Here is a 16628-nt window from a genome sequence, read left to right on the forward strand (position 1 = left end):
CGCCGAAAATCATGAAATAAATCCAGGAATAAATACGAGCACCAGGACTTGAACCCTGGTGGGCTCGGGATACCACAGTCCCTCTAACCATCCAACCACAGGCTGGAGTAGTGAAAGGATGGGTGACCGGCAAGGAAGTTAGATGATTTGAAATGATGAGGGGTGATTAGAGATTAGAGGTTAAATTGCACAGTGATGAGGGGGATGAGGGGTGATTAGAGATTAAATTGTTAAATAATTCAGAAATTTGAAAATCCTGAAAAAAATTAAAAAGAGATTCATTTTTTTTTAAACGTAAAAATACCAACCGAGACTAAACATGGAGCTCCAGACAGCGGCCACATGAAGGGGTTTTAGTTCCGGTTCATATAAGGGGGGTGCCTTTAGTGACGACCCTTTAGTCCCGGTTCCAAAACCGGGACTAAAGGGCCTCACAAACCGGCACGAATGGGGCTTTTTCTATTAGTGCAGCCACACCTCCCATGTTGCAGACCCAGCTGCTCGAGCTTTTGTGCACGACCGAGCCATCGGCCAGGCCACCACCGGGACGTCCGGTTCATAGCGGTAGATGACGGAGAGGGAAAATGGGAGTATTAGGGCCACGGTGGGGGAATAAATGGGACGCCATAGAGCCCTTTTATACCTGTGGACGGCGGTGGGACGGTTCGTGGATTCCTCATGAGTCTTTCAGAAAGAAAAACAATGGAGAAGGACGAACTGAGCACACAACCGCCCAACTTAAGCGGCGGACGGGTGCATGTACTCGGTCACATCACGTACACCCACGAACACTGCTGCATGCAGGCCTAGCCACCGGCCCACGTGAAAACGTGTCCTGCATCCATCCACAACCACCGGCAGACCATGGTTTACCAGGACATAAAATCGAGACAGAAAATGCAACGCGCACATAAAACGTACCAAGCCAAATCACCTGCTAATTTTTTAACACAGTATAGACGCAAGCGCACATATACACGCGCATACACTCACCCCCTATGAACGCACACACGCACACCGTACCCCTATGAACATATCCGAAAGACTGAGCCGGCATATCATCTTGAAATTTACAAAGTCATCGCAGGCACCTCGTCGTCGAGGGGAACATCTCCTTGCACTGAATGCGCATCGCCGAAAATCATGAAATAAATCCAGGAATAAATGTGAGCACCAGGACTTAAACCCTGGTGGGCTGGGGATACTACAGTCCCTCTAACCATCCAACCACAGATTGATTCGCAAATCCCCGGCTAATTAACGTGTCCTATCCCGGTTGGTCAAGTTTTTTACTGATAAAAAAAGTCAAAAAAAACAGGTAAATCAAACCTACCTAGGTTTAGTATATTATTAAGAATATATCTACCGTGTCAAAAAAATCGGAAGTAAATTTGAATCATAATTTCTAGAGTTGTAAGTCTGATTTGCATCTGAAATTTTGTGACATAGTAGATGTCGTTACGTTTATGTCCTAATTTATTTTTGAATATTTTGTAACGCATTAGAATTTACTTTACACGATGGTGCATCAGCAGCACCATAAGGATGGGTGCACCAGATATTCTTCCTACATGCAGACCAGGTGCACTCCCTCATCCACAAATAAGTGTACTTCTAACTTTTGTCCCAAGTCAAAGTTTTAAAATTTTGACCAACTTTATAGAAAATAGTATTACTATTTATGGCACTAAATTAGTATCACTTGATCCGTTTTGAAATATACTTTCTTAACATACAAAATTGATGCCATATATGTTACTACTCTTTTCTATATGGTTGGTCAGAATTTTAAAACTTTGACTCGGGACAAAAGTTAGAAGTAGTATTCAATGACGGAGGGAGTACATGGCTATCCTCCAAGTTTCGCTCTGAGCGGTTTTCTGTCTTCTGCTACACTGGACAGTCCATATTTTAATTACGCGAGAAAGAAAATGCAGGTTGTATAGTGGTTTGCTAAAGTCTCCATGCATCTTTACAGTCAGATAAATGATTGTTTCTGAAGTTTCATGTATAATCTTTACTTGTGTGGAGTCAAAGGCAAAACCTGCAGTAGCAAAGTAAAGGGGAGATGTACAGTTAGAAGAAATGGCCTCTTGGTAGAGAAAACTTTATCACCCTATGTTCGGAAGCTTCATAGTATCAATAAACGTCCACTACAGATAGTGCAAACTCCTGTTAACTACATCATGCTTTATTGTCTATCTGATGTATCTAATGTACGTAGTATTTTCCCTGGCACATTTAATTTTCTAGTGTTTCGTGCCATGCTAAACACTTTACAATGTGTTCTTGTGACCTCTAGTTTAGTGATACTAGTCATATGATTGATGTTATTGTCCAAGTGACGGGGAGATGAAGCATGAGTGATGTTTGACATTTGAAGGTTAAGGTCACTTAATGAGTAGGAGCTTTGGGAGGTTCATAAATTTTACAAACTGAGATGCCGCAACTTAAACATCCTGTCGAATGGCTCTATCGGGTAGTAGTTGCATCTTATGACAAATACTTATGTTAAAAGAACCAGGCTGGCATTTACCAAAATATTTAAGGATCTCACTAGGGTCGTGGCAGTCCTAAAGATCGAGGTCTTTCAAATGAATAAGTATTAAACATTATTCTTTCAAATGAACAAGTTCAAAAGATTATTCTAGTAGCACTGGAGCCATAGCAGTAAGAGATATTCAAGAAACCAAGTTTTTTAAGGTTGCCAAAATCTTTTGGCAAGCTTTGTATATCGTGGCCAGGGATGGAGCTAGAATTTTGACACAGGGGGAAGGGGGGAGAGGACCATGACCGCACATAAGAACTAACCCAAGTATATGTCAAAGGAACTCGGAAATGCCTATCGGAGCTCATGCTGCAGCTAGGTCACTATCACGCTCACCTGATTCATTACTTGTGGCAGAGCAACTAGCTCTGTCTTTCACAAACACCAAGCAAAGATTGTTCTCACCTAAACCGACAAGTCTGTATTGTGTCTTTGCCTCCTCATTAGGGACCATCTTGTGTTGTGTCTCCTTTCTAAGTGCCTTGTATTTTACTGACTTAAAACCAGTAATTCACAAAATGCTTAAGCAGTAGATACAACACAAGGTACTTCCTACAAATTAGTTAGAAGGGCAGAATATATTTTGCAATGGCTGCATAGGAACAAGGTTTGGGTGGCATAAAATCTTTGTTTGTTGTGTGCAAAAGCTGCCCTGCCGTATGATCTGATGAGTCTTCATATCGAGCGAATATTTTGAACTAAGGTAGGAAGCAGTGTGGTTAAACAAGGAAATACTGCTGGGTACATTAGCTATTCACCGACTGCACATTAAATCAAATCTTTTCCCACTTTTAAAAAGAAAAAAATCAAATCTTAGCATGTATGTGCTTCAACTCTATGGGTTTTCCATCATGGGACGGAGGGATTATGTTTTAAGCTCACTAGTATTTTTCAATGAAAAAAATAGCGTGCTACAGCAAAATAGCGCTGACCTCAAAATATGCTATTAGCGTGCTATATCGTGGTATAGCGTGCTATTAGCGAGACTTTGTACATTGATATATTTAGTGAGACAATTCTTTATATGCTATAGCGTGCTATTAGCGAGGTTATAGCGTGCTATTTTTTTCAATGGTATTTTTACCCGCAGTCCGGAGAGACAGAGTACCAATGTGCTTAAAACATTACAGTTACTCGCATACCTTACTGAATCATCCATCAGTTCATCCTTTTACATGGAATTATGATTCTCTCTCGTTCATGTAATAATAAATGTATTGAAGGCTACCATCTAAAATTTGTCATAGGTGACTGAGTTCCTGCCCGCCCTCCTTTCTTCCCACTTCTCATATTCTCTCCTTTCAGACCCTAGATGTGGAGAAAGTTCTTCTACTTATTATTATTGTTCCCAAACATTTTGTTTCCAACAGGATTTGTGGAGAGACATAAAAGAAGTGTTCCCGGCAAAAAAGAAGAAGAAGAAAAACTGTTTATCTCTGTGTGTGTGTGTTGTTTTATTACTTGTTCATCAGAAACATTAAAAGAACATCGGCAAATCCAATGACGCACCCGGCAACAGAACTGGCGAGTGAGTGAAATAACGACGAAGCAGGCGATGCAGCGGTGAAGATTGTCATTGAGGCGCCCTGCCTCCTCCTCATCCCTAAATGCTCGAGCAACAGCCCTACTTCCTACCGGAGCTCATCTCCCAGATCGCGAGTCGCCTAACCACCCTCCACGATTTCTTCGCCCTCCGCGCCACCTACCAGGATCTCCTGCCTCCGTCGCCGTCCAGCCTTGCCCAGCACCTCCTCCTCGTCCCCAGGTCTCGAGCCCTGTCCACCCCCCTCCTCTGCCGCCACGTGTGCTTCCGCCTCCCCATCCCCGATATAGACCCTATGACCACTGCCACCTTCTATTGTTTCGGCTGAAGCGTCGCCATACCCAGCCCCAGCCATCACAACATTAGCTTCGTCCACCTCTTCACGGGCGAGCAATTCTGCCTCCCCCATCCACTAGCAGATTTATGTCGCCTCCTCTCCTCTCCGGCCTCGCCTTCGTTCCGACGGTCGGCCATGCTAATTGTACCATTACGAGGAGAGCATCACCCACTCGGAAGAGTGGTCATCAAGGTAATCCATGGGTACTGAGCTAATTGTTCACCCTGAAGCCTACTTGCAGTAAAAGACATCAGTAGTCTGCCGTACTTTTATAGTGTACGTATCCAGTGCCAGTTCACCATGAGCAGAGTACCACGGCCTCTTAACATTGGTATGTAATGTCTGCGGCTTAGCTATCTTTTGGACAAGCCTGAGAGACATAATACTGTTTACCGAATTACGAGTATATTTCATTCGTTCCATCTTGGGCGTATCATGTGCAAAACCTTAGGTGTCAATGTTTCATGCGCATGGAATTGCCTTTCTTCAGTAGGACAAGCCCTATTGTCTCTCTTTTATGTAGACCGGCTCAGGTCTTCATCTTTCTTTGTGAGATAGTGTAAGCTCTTTGAACCACCACCTGTTCCTTGTGTGGGTGAATTTAAGTGATAAAGTTGACAATTGCAGACTAAGGTGTACGACGATTGAACTACACCCCAATTGCAAAATCTGACAAATGCAACATCATCATCTACTTATTATATATCCAAAGACGCCAAGCAATTAGCTATCACACGAGTACACGTAAGACATAAAGGTGTTCCACCACATCAACACTTGTGCCGTTCCACCTGAGATAAGAAGGCTCAGAAATGTAAACTGGAGTTGCACCAATACGTGAGCAAAAGAGAGAAAGGGGTTTCCCACATGTACAAGCGCAGAGAATGTTGTCGCAACGTCGATGAGTTATGCACTCTCTGTGTCTGTTTTATCAGCTCTTGATTAGAATGTCTTGATGATTTCACTTGCTCTCTACATGCAAACCAACCTACTTTTTTTGTGAGAAATACAAACCAACATACAGTGAAGCAGTTGGTTTCAATCCTGATAAATGGACATAGTTGTTGTAATATCGATGGGTGCTAAGCAAGTTCGTAAACACAGACCACTTAGCACTGAGCAGTTCAGTCCTGCAACCAACCTGTTTCAGAGGCAGTGTTCCATTCCATGTTCCCGTGGGTGCATCCAGCGCCGCCTGTTGCTCACAATCCATGTTAGCTTGCCAAGTCTGAGGAAACAGGATAAGGTTGAGGAGTCAGGACAAAACTCAACATTAGGCAGAACAAACTTTTTGTTCTTACCTTGTCTCGTGCCCGGCAGCACGACCGAGCTCCTCTCATGCCCAGCAGCAGGACCATGCCCGTGCTGCAGTACCAAACTCCTCTCGCGCACGGTGCCGCCCAAGGATGCTAAAGGCGGGACCTTTACACTTGTATCTTTGGTTGGTGTAGCGCGGGTCTCGGTTGATGTGGTGTCTAGGTCTTGAATGCCGGGGCAGTGGTCCTGGTGGTGGTTCTGCGGTGCTCATGGGAAAAGCCCGTGGCTTAGTGTTGCAAGGTTGCCACGGCCGTGTGGGCGGCGTGGTAGTCAGGGTGTGGCAGTCGGTGACGGTGAGTGGTGGCCGGGGTGAAAATCTGCTCTATCTTGGGACGGTTGGCGACGGCAAAGCTCATTCCCTTCTTAAAGGCGTTGTTGCGGCTCTCATTGTCTGTCGTGTTGCTCCAGGGAAAACTCTGATCCTCGGATCGGGTGTGGCGGCGCCCCAATGCCGTCCCTTAAGGCGCCGCCTTGGAGCCCATGGTTCGTCATATGCGGCTTCACTTATTCGCGGTAGCGTCTTCACGGCTGTAGCCCCCGACTGCTCTTATAGTGTTGATGTGCTCATTGTCTATGTATTCTTCTTTGGATGTGTGTGCGTGTGTGATGGGGGCGTGCGTTTGTATCGGATGTTACCGATTGTTGCTTTATATAAAGCGGGACAAAAGCATTTTTGGGTAACAAAGCTCGCTAGATTAGCAGGTTAGTGGCCTCGCGCTCACGCACACACACTTTGTTGCATATTTTCATAACATAACCACTCAAGTTCGGTTGATACTTTGTACTTCCTCTGTAAAAAAAATATAAGAGCATGTAGATCATTAAAGTAGTAATCTAAATGTTTTTATATTTGTTTACATTGGAAGTACTTTTCAGAGGATGATGAGACCATCTTCTACTAGCTCTGAAACTTTCTCATGCATCTGCAGGGCTCTTTCCTCGTTACACACACGAACGCACGCATGGATCCCGCTCCCGTGCGGCGCCGCTGCGACGCATTGGAGCGCCCCCGCCGGCCCGCTTCTACCGTTCATTCCAGCGCCTCCTAGCCCCACCACCGGAGGCGAGCCTGTGTGCTGCAGCGGCGGCGGCAACGTTTCTCCTCAGCCCGCGCTTCGGTTAGGACAACGGGGGCCCGCGATGGCTGGATCTATTGAAATGTGTGTGGGTCAGCGGTGGCGTATGGCGGCAGGTCCAGCGGCGGCGCCCCAGACGGGCTTCGGTGTGCCGCAACCTCGTGCACCTCCGTCAATGGCTTGTTGTCCCTGGGATCGACCTGTACCTTGAGGACGTCGTGGGGTGCGACCCTGGGCGTGGCGGCGGTGGCCACCTCCTCCGCCGTAGATGGTCGGACTGAGGCTAGGTGGTTGGATCTCCAGATCCGTCATCTAGTCCCGGCTTGGAGTTGGGAAAATAGAGTTGCCGGTGAAAACCGAGCCGATGGCGGGCGATGGTGGCATCTTGCATCGTTACCATCATTAAGACATCGTCGTGTAACTTCTGTCGACTCACTCGTGCTACTTCGGGGGAAACCCTAAGATCTGGTAATCCAGATCGGACGATGGCGGTACTGCGGTGTCATTTCTGTCTTGGGAGCATCGTTTGTGGAGCAGCGCTGGAAGTCAGAGGGAGGTGGAGCGGCTTCGTCTTGCACGGAGCTTCGGTGGAGATGTTAACTCATGCCTGACCGACAGGTGCTACGCTTTGTCATGCCTGGTCGGCAGGTGCGACGCACGACAGATCTTCCAGAGACCTCAAGTTGTGTCGGCTGGTGGTACTTGACGGCATGGTGCTGAGGTGTATCGGTGGCGATCGCGACGTGCTCAACTGTTCGCGCGCAGGGATGTGATGCTGCTGGGCGCCGTGGTGGCATCGATGGCAGCTAGACCGGGCAAGGTTGTTACGTCAATACAACTCTGAAGATGAAGTGGTGGCAGTTGGCGACGGCGACATCTGAGAGCGTGCCGGACCGGTGTGTGCCCCAGACTCAGCAAGTGGCTTGATTGAGGCCTCAGGTCTTAGATGTTAGGCTTGACTGCGAGGCAGGCCCGACCCTGATGGGGGGCAGGGGGAAAGGCCGCCTCGCGCCCGCCAAATCCAGGGGGGCCCTCCCGTTATGTTGTACACTGGTGGCTCATTGTTTCTCCCGAAAAGAAATTAGCCCAAATAAAGGAAAGACGTAGCAGGATAGGCAAGTACAACATACCGCAGGCAATCATGTCGTCCAATCAGTACGATCGTGATTCGTGAGGCATGAGATCGCGTCCCTAATTTACTACCCTATTTGCCTCTCTATTCCCCCATCCCGAACTCCCCATCACAAGTCGCAGGCCGCCGGCAGATAGTATTCTCCAGTAGATGGATCCAGCCACACAGAACTCACATGCACATCGCCAGGCCAGGGCAATTGACAGCGCCGAGCGCCTCCGGCCGGTATCCACTTTTCAGGCCATGGGCGTGCGATGTGGACTGTAGGCGGGAACACGTACATGGACAAGTGCCTCATTGCTGAGCTTCTAATCAAGGACGCCGATTCGATTGGTATGAGGTATATCATCTTACTATTACCTATTCCTCAATCTTTGCATGTACGTTGCTAATTAATTAATTTCTACAAGGGCGATCCACCACAGGTCATGGGTGTACAAATGTACACCCAAATTTTTCAGCAGGAAAAAATCGTGTGGATAGAATATCTCTATTTTTATAAAAAACAAAGTTTTTTTTTGTGATGGTGGTGTGCCTGTCATTCGGCAATATAGGCCGTCCGATTTATATTTGACGGATATGGAGTAAATAATGGCAATTTTCCAAAAAGATACCCACACCTCTCTTCACATTTACAAATAAGGTCTTCCCTCGTTCATTATTTTCTCCCACAAGATAAACTACTCATACAAATGAAGTTTTCGTTTGTGAACATGTATGTCCTCGTTAGAAGAATGAGTCAGCCCGTGTCATGTGTTCCCGGATGCAAGCGGGGTGTACACTTTTAAGTTATAATACCTAAAAAAAATTGATGTAAATATTAAAATTCGGTTATGTTATGACCCTTATATTAGGGGCCCTTGAATTTTCGTTTCGCCACTGTGGTATTAGGCCCGAACTATCAGCATCCCAACATCAACTGGATAGGATTAGCGACAGATATTGTCTAGATGGTGGCTTCGGACTTACTGTTGTATTTCTTTGTAAGGTCTTTTGAGAATAATTAATAAAGTGGCTGCATGCATCGCCCGGATGCAAAGGCCGGGGTCTTCCTCTTCAAAAAAAAAAGTTCCCCACTTTGCAGGTGCTACTGCTAGTAGAAAGTTAACTTTCCTCTCCATGCTCTGTTTTTTTTTTTTTTTTTTTTTGCTTTTCCTCTCCATGCTCTGTTATTTACCGGCTTCACTCTTCAACCACAGGATAAGACACGCACTCTTATCAACTGACAGAAAAGCAATACCAAAATTAAAACAGGAATAAGCAACTGCTTAACACAACGAGTTCCAAAACCGTGCAATATACTCAGAATCCATGGCGCCAAACACAGTTGGGCAAACTACTGAATGAGCGAGCAGGCAGTGGAAGAGCAAATTACTTACAGCTGAAATGGAGTTCGTGGCGGTGGATATCGGTGCCCCATTACCAACATTCAGTATATATATAGCTGCCACCGTCTAGACAATACCACCGCACGATTAGGTCTGTGTGCACCGAATATATATAGCTGCCATGTGCTGGTTGCTGCAGAAGACAGTGAGTCCGAATCCTGTGAAACTATCACATGGCATTGGCAAGAGGAACTCAGCAACAGGAGCGATACCTTTTTCTATACTATTATTAAACAATCAAATAAGAACTTCATTAAATACACCCCACAAAACATACACAGATCCAATACCACCACACGATTAGGCCCACTAAAATCAATCTAACGGTTAGCCTTAACCTAAACTATTTTCTGTGTGCACTTAGCAATTTACATTGACTGACCGTACTCCACGGTGAAGGAATATATGAAACTCCACGCCTGGGCAATTAGGAAACTAATAATCATGGGTGCATCCTATTCTAGAAACTAAATCAGAGTGCATCCATCCTATTAGGAAACTAATCTCAGACGAACCCATCCTATTAAAAAACTTATCTCGGACGCATCCAACTTATTAGGAAGCTAATCGCGAGCCGCCTGCCGCCATCATGCATGCTAGCCACGATGGGGGAAGCGCAAGGAGTTTCATCTTCCTCCGGGAACACACGTGTTGTCGCTGTCATCGTCTTGTTCTTCCTTCGTGCCTCTTTCTTTTGCTTCTTGTTCTTTCAGTTGATTGGTACACTAGTAGAAAAGGGGGCAATGGTCCAGGCCGGTCCAGCCCATTAGTCCCGGTTCAATCCAGAACCGGGACCAATGGGGGCATTGGACCCGGTTCTTGAGCCCCGGGGGCCGGCCGGGCCACGTGGGCCATTGGTCCCCGTTTGTCTGGACCTTTTGGTCCCGGTTGGCGGGACGAACCGGGACCAATGTGCCTTGCTCCTGGCCCACCACCATTGGTCCCGGTTGGGGGAATGAACCGGGACAAAAGGCTTCCCTTTAGTCCCGGTTCATGCCACGAACCGGGACCAATTAATTGCCTATATATACCCCGCGAGCAGAGCACTCTCACTGCTCTGTTTTTCGTGGCCGGCGAGGAGAGAGCTTTGTGTTTCTCTAGCTCACCTCCTACGCACATGAGGTGTTCGATGGAATGCCCGAGCCACACTACTTAAGCTTTCTCCTCTCCAAGCTCCACCTCCAAGCTCCATTTTTCTCAATATTTGTCTAGGTTTAGCGGTCCGTCACGTCCCGTCCCTGTCTTCACCGCCGTCGATCGCCCGCGTCGCCGGCACCACCATGGTGAGCCTCTTGTTCTTATCTTCTTTCTGAAAGGAAAAAAACTCTTACTTGTATGTTTATATAGATACTTGTATAATTTTCTTACTTTTATTATTGCATCTTATATAGTGCGATGGTTTTGGTATCCGCCCCCGTCGGCCCTCGTCCTGTCTATGATTCAGATGTGGTATATATTATCTTTTCATAACTATTGGTTCATTTATTGTTTATGACAATTATGCCGACCAACGTGACATAGATTTTATTTATCTAGGAGGTTGTTGAACCAGAAATTCCAACCGACCCTATTGTCGAGAGATTAAATTTAGTTGAGGAAGAAAACAATTTGTTGAAGGAAAAAATTAGAAAAATTGAGGAGGAGAAGATGATATTGGAGTTGCATGTTGCGGATGTCGTCGATGATCACAAGATCAAGATGGATGCAATGCGCTTGAAGATTAGAAAGATTAGAAAATCTGCCATTCATACCGAGGCTTGGTATCATTATGCCGTTGGATCAGTTGTTACATTGGTTGCGATTATGATCGCATTTGTTTTCGCATTGAAATGTTTTACATAGTTTCAGTGTATGGTTTAACTAATTTAGATGCTCTGCAGAGCTTTATGTTCTTAGATGAGAACTATGTATGTACTTTAGTTTTAATGTGATGATGAACTTCTATTAATTTGGTCACTTAATTATATAATGCACGCAGATGAACCGGCAATGGATGTACGGTTCAAAACACACCTCTGAGTACATTAAGGCGTGCATGATTTTCTCGAAGTGGTTGAGGCAAACAAGCAGAATGGTTTTATGTGTTGTCCATGCCCTGTATGTGGGAATACGAAGTCTTACTCTGACCGGAAAATCCTCCACACCCACCTGCTTTACAAGGGTTTCATGCCACACTATAATGTTTGGATGAGGCATGGAGAAATAGGGGTTATGATGGAAGATGGCGAATAACAAGAGTACGATGACAACTATGTGCCCCCTGAATACGGTGATGCTCTTGAAGATCAAGAGGAACCAGACGATGTGCACGATGATGCTGCAACGGGCGAAGCTGCTGAAGATCAAGAAGAACCAGACGATGTGCCCGATGATGATGATCTCCGCCAGGTCATTGTCGATCAAGGACACAATGCGAAAGTCAAAAGGAGAAGGTGAAGTTCGATCGCATGCTAGAGGACCACAAAAAAGGGTTGTACCCCAATTGCGAAGATGGCAACACAAAGCTGGGTACCGTACTGGAATTGCTGCAGTGGAAGGCAAAGAATGCTGTGCCTGACAAAGGATTTGAGAAGCTACTTAAAATATTGAAGAAGAAGCTTCCAAAGGATAACGAATTGCCCGACAGTACATACGCAGCAAAGAAGGTCGTATGCCCTCTAGGATTGGAGGTGCAGAAGATACATGCATGCCCTAATGACTGCATCCTCTACCGCGGTGCGTACAAGGATCCGAACGCATGCCCGGTATGCGGTGCATTACGGTATAAGATTAGACGAGATGACCCTGGTGATGTTGACGGCGAGCCCCCCAGGAAGAGGGTTCCTGCGAAGGTGATGTGGTATGCTCCTAATACCACGGTTGAAACGTCTGTTCAGAAACGGAGAGCATGCCAAGTTGATGCGATGGCACAGTGAGGACCGTAAGAAAGACGGGAATTTGAGAGCACCCGCTGACGGGTCGCAGTGGAGAAAAATCGAGAGAAAGTATTGGGATGAGTTTGCAAGTGAGCCAAGGAACGTATGGTTTGCTTTAAGCGTGGATGGCATTAATCCTTTCGGGGAGCAGAGCAGCAATCACAGCACCTGGCCCGTCACTCTATGTATGTATAACCTTCCTCCTTGGATGTGCATGAAGCGGAAGTTCATTATGATGCCAGTTCTCATCCAAGACCCTAAGCAACCCGGCAATGACATTGATGTGTACCTAAGGCCATTAGTTGAAGAACTTTTAGAGCTGTGCAATGGAAACGGTGTACGTACGTGGGATGAGCACAAACAGGAGAAATTTAACCTAAAGGTGTTGCTGTTCGTGACCATCAACGATTGGCCCGCTCTCAGTAACCTTTCAGGACAGACAAACAAGGGATACCACGCATGCATGCACTGTTTACTTGATACCGATAGTATATACCTGGCAAGCTGCAGGAAGAATGTGTACCTGGGCCATCGTCAATTTCTTCCGACCAACCATCAATGTCGAAAGAAAGGCAAGCATTTCAAAGGCGAGGTAGATCACTGGAAGAAGCCCGCCATGCGTACCGGTGATCACGTACTTGCTATGGTCAATGATTTACACGTAATCTTTGGAAAAGATCCCGGCGGACTAGCTGTTCCGAGTGACGCTGGGGGACACGCACCCATGTGGAATAAGAAATCTATATTTTGGGACCTACCCTACTGGAAAGACCTAGAGGTCCGCTCTTCGATCGACGTGATGCACGTGACGAAGAACCTTTGCATGAACCTGCTAGGCTTCTTGGGCGTGTACGGGAAGACAAAAGATATAGCTGAGGCACGGGAGGACCTGCAACGTTTGCACGAAAAAGACGGCATGCCTCCAAAGCAGTATGAAGGTCCTGCCAGCTATGCTCTTACCAAAGAAGAGAAGGAAATCTTCTTTGAATGTCTGCTTAGTATGAAGGTCCCGACTGGCTTCTCGTCGAATAAAAGGAATAATAAATATGGCAGAGAAAAAGTTTCAGAACCTAAAGTCTCATGACTGCCACGTGATTATGACGCAACTGCTTCCGGTTGCATTGAGGGGACTTCTACCGGAAAACGTCTGATTAGCCATTGTGAAGCTATATGCATTCCTCAATGCAATATCTCAGAAGGTGATCGATCCAGAAATCATACCAAGGCTAAGGAGTGATGTGGTGCAATGTCTTGTCAGTTTCGAGCTGGTGTTCCCACCATCCTTCTTCAGTATCATGACGCACGTCCTAGTTCATCTAGTTGACGAGATTGTCATTCTGGACCCCGTATTTCTACACAATATGTACCCCTTTGAGAGGTTCATGGGAGTCCTAAAGAAATATGTCCGTAACCGCGCTAGGCCAGAAGGAAGCATCTCCATGGGCCATCAAACAGAGGATGTCATCGGGTTTTGTGTTGACTTCATTCCTGGCCTTAAGAAGATAGGTCTCCCTAAATCGCGGTATGAGGGGAGACTAACTGGAAAAGGCACGCTTGGAAGGGACTCAATAATATGCAGGGACGGATATTCTTGGTCTCAAGCACACTACACAGCTCTACAGAACTCTACCTTGGTGACCCCGTATGTCGATGAACACAAGAACAGTCTGCGCTCCAAACACCCGGAGCAGCGCGACGACTGGATTACATGTGAACACACCAGGACTTTCAGCAGTTGGTTGGAAGCACGTATCAGAGGTGACAACACTGTTTGTGATGAGCTGTACTTGTTATCCAGGGGACCATCTTTGACTGTATTGATTTGGAAAGGATACGAGATAAACGGGAATACATTTTACACGATTGACCAAGATCAAAAGAGCACCAACCAAAACAGCGGTGTCCGCTTTGATGCAACAACCGAGAGGGGAAATGACACATATTATGGTTACATAGTGGACATATGGGAACTTGACTACGGACATGATTTTAAGGTCTCTTTGTTTAAGTGCAAACGGGTCAATGTGTCAGGAGGCGGGGTACAGGTAGACCCACAGTACGGAATGACAACAGTGGATCTGAAAAATCTTGGGTACACTGACGAACCGTTCGTCCTAGCCAATGATGTGGCACAGGTTATCTATGTGAAGGACATGTCTACCAGACCGAGAAAGAGAAAAGATAAGGAAGCGAATACATCATACGATGAGCCAAAGCGCCACATAGTTCTTTCAGGAAAAAGGGACATCGTGGGAGTGGAGGACAAGACAGACATGTCTGAAGATTATGAAAAGTTTCATGAAATTCCTCCCTTTAAAGTCAAGGCTGACCCCAGCATCCTGATAAACGATGAAGATTATCCATGGTTACGGCGCAATAAGCAAATGACACAAGCGAAGAAAAAGTGAAGACTTTCTCCCGCAACTATTATGATGATACCATGCCAACTTTGTAACTGACGAGTATGATACCATTGTCCGTTTTGTACATGCACATGATATGTGTGGGTCAATTTATGATACCATGCCAACTTTCAACTTTTTCAGAGTTCATTTGAAATGCTTTAATGTCTTATGGTTCGGCCCTCGTAATAATTAAAAATAGCAACAATAAGTATTTTGTTGTAAGTAGAAACAAAATAAAATAAATAAAGCAAGAAAGAAAACAAAAAAAACAAAAAAAGTGGAAAGTTTATAATTTTCCTAAAACTAAAAGCAAAAAGAATTAAAAAATAAAGCAAAAAACAAAAGAAAATAAATAATGCAGAAAACAAAACAAAAAAACAACAATAAATATTTTGTTGTAAGTAGAAACAAAATAAAATAAATAAAGTAAGAAAGAAAACAAAAAAACAAAAAAAGTGGAAAGTTTATAATTTTCCTAAAACTAAAAGCAAAAAGAATTAAAAAAAAGCAAAAAAACAAAAGAAAATAAATAATGCACAAAACAAAACAAAAAACTGGAAAAAAATAAAAATAGCAACAATAAGTAAAGAAAACAAAAAAAAACAAAAAAAATGCCCCCCACTTGGCCCCCACGGCCTGAATACGACTTGAATCCCTACTATGGGCCAGGATTCAGGCCCGCAGTAGGCCCAGAAGGCCCATCAGGCAAAGCAGTCGCAAGTATGCCCATAAGCCTGCAGTAGAGAGGAGTTCGAGAGGGGTGCGGCAGTGGGGCTTATAAACCAATGCGCGCCCTCTCAACTAGCGAGGTGGGACTAAACTTTGGCCCCGATGCGGGCAGCACAGGGGCCTTTGGTCCCGGTTGGTGGCTCCAACCGGGACTAAAGGGGGAGGCATTGGTCCCGGTTGGTGCCACCAATTGGGACTAAAGGCCGCAGCTTCCCGCCCTTTGGGCTGCCGAAAAAGAGGCCTTTCGTCCCGGTTGGTGGCACCAACCGGGACTAAAGGGTGCATTAGTCCCGGTTTGCGCCACCAACCGGGACCAATGCTCCTTGTATATAAGTAGCACTTCGCAGTTTTGCAGAGCTCATCGCCACCAGTTGCCCCCCGACGACGCGAGCACATCGACGCCGCCAGGCTGCCCCGACGTCGCCCGCCGCCCCCGCCGTCGCCGTCGCCGTCGCCCGCGCCCGTCGTCGTCGCCGGCCTCCCCGAGCCCGCGCCGGCCTCCCCGAGCCCGTGCCCGCCGTCGTCGCCGCCAGGCTGCCCCGTCGCCGTCGCCCGCCCCCGCGCGCCGCGCCCCGAGCCCCTGCCCCGTCGCCGTCGCCCGCCCCCGCGCGCCGCGCCCCGAGCCCCTGCCCCGTCGCCGTCGCCCGCCCCCGCGCGCCGCCCCCACTGTGAGCCACCGCGCCGCACCGGCTCTGTTTTTTTTCATTTTTATTAGTTTAATTTTTTTGTTCAATGTATATATATGTGTATGTATGTGGCTATATATATATATGCGGCTCTGTTTTTTTTCATTTTTATTAGTTTAATTTTTTTGTTCATATATATATATATATATATATATATAATGTATATGTGTATGTATGTGGCTATGTGTATGTAATGTTCAAAAATTGTTCAGAGCATGTTTTTGTTCATATATGTATTTATTATTCATATGTGTATTTATTGTTCATCTTTTTTTTCTGTTCATAGATTTTTTGTATCTATTGGCTCTTCGTCGCTCTGTATTTATTGTATCTATTGGTGATATTAATTATTGTATAATATGTAAATGTTTGTATATTCATATGAACAATGCATTAGGCAAAACCTTTGTTTTTTTTCGAAATTTTCTATTTGAACATTTTTTTTAAAACAAGCAATACTAAAAGAATGAGAGGAAAAAGGAAAATAAGAAGAGGAAGAAAGGAGAAAAAGAGGAGAGGAAGAAGAGGAGAAATAAATAAGAAGAGGAAAAA

This window comes from Triticum aestivum, chromosome 3B, assembly GCF_018294505.1.
Source record: "Triticum aestivum cultivar Chinese Spring chromosome 3B, IWGSC CS RefSeq v2.1, whole genome shotgun sequence".
Lineage (NCBI taxonomy): Eukaryota > Viridiplantae > Streptophyta > Magnoliopsida > Poales > Poaceae > Triticum > Triticum aestivum.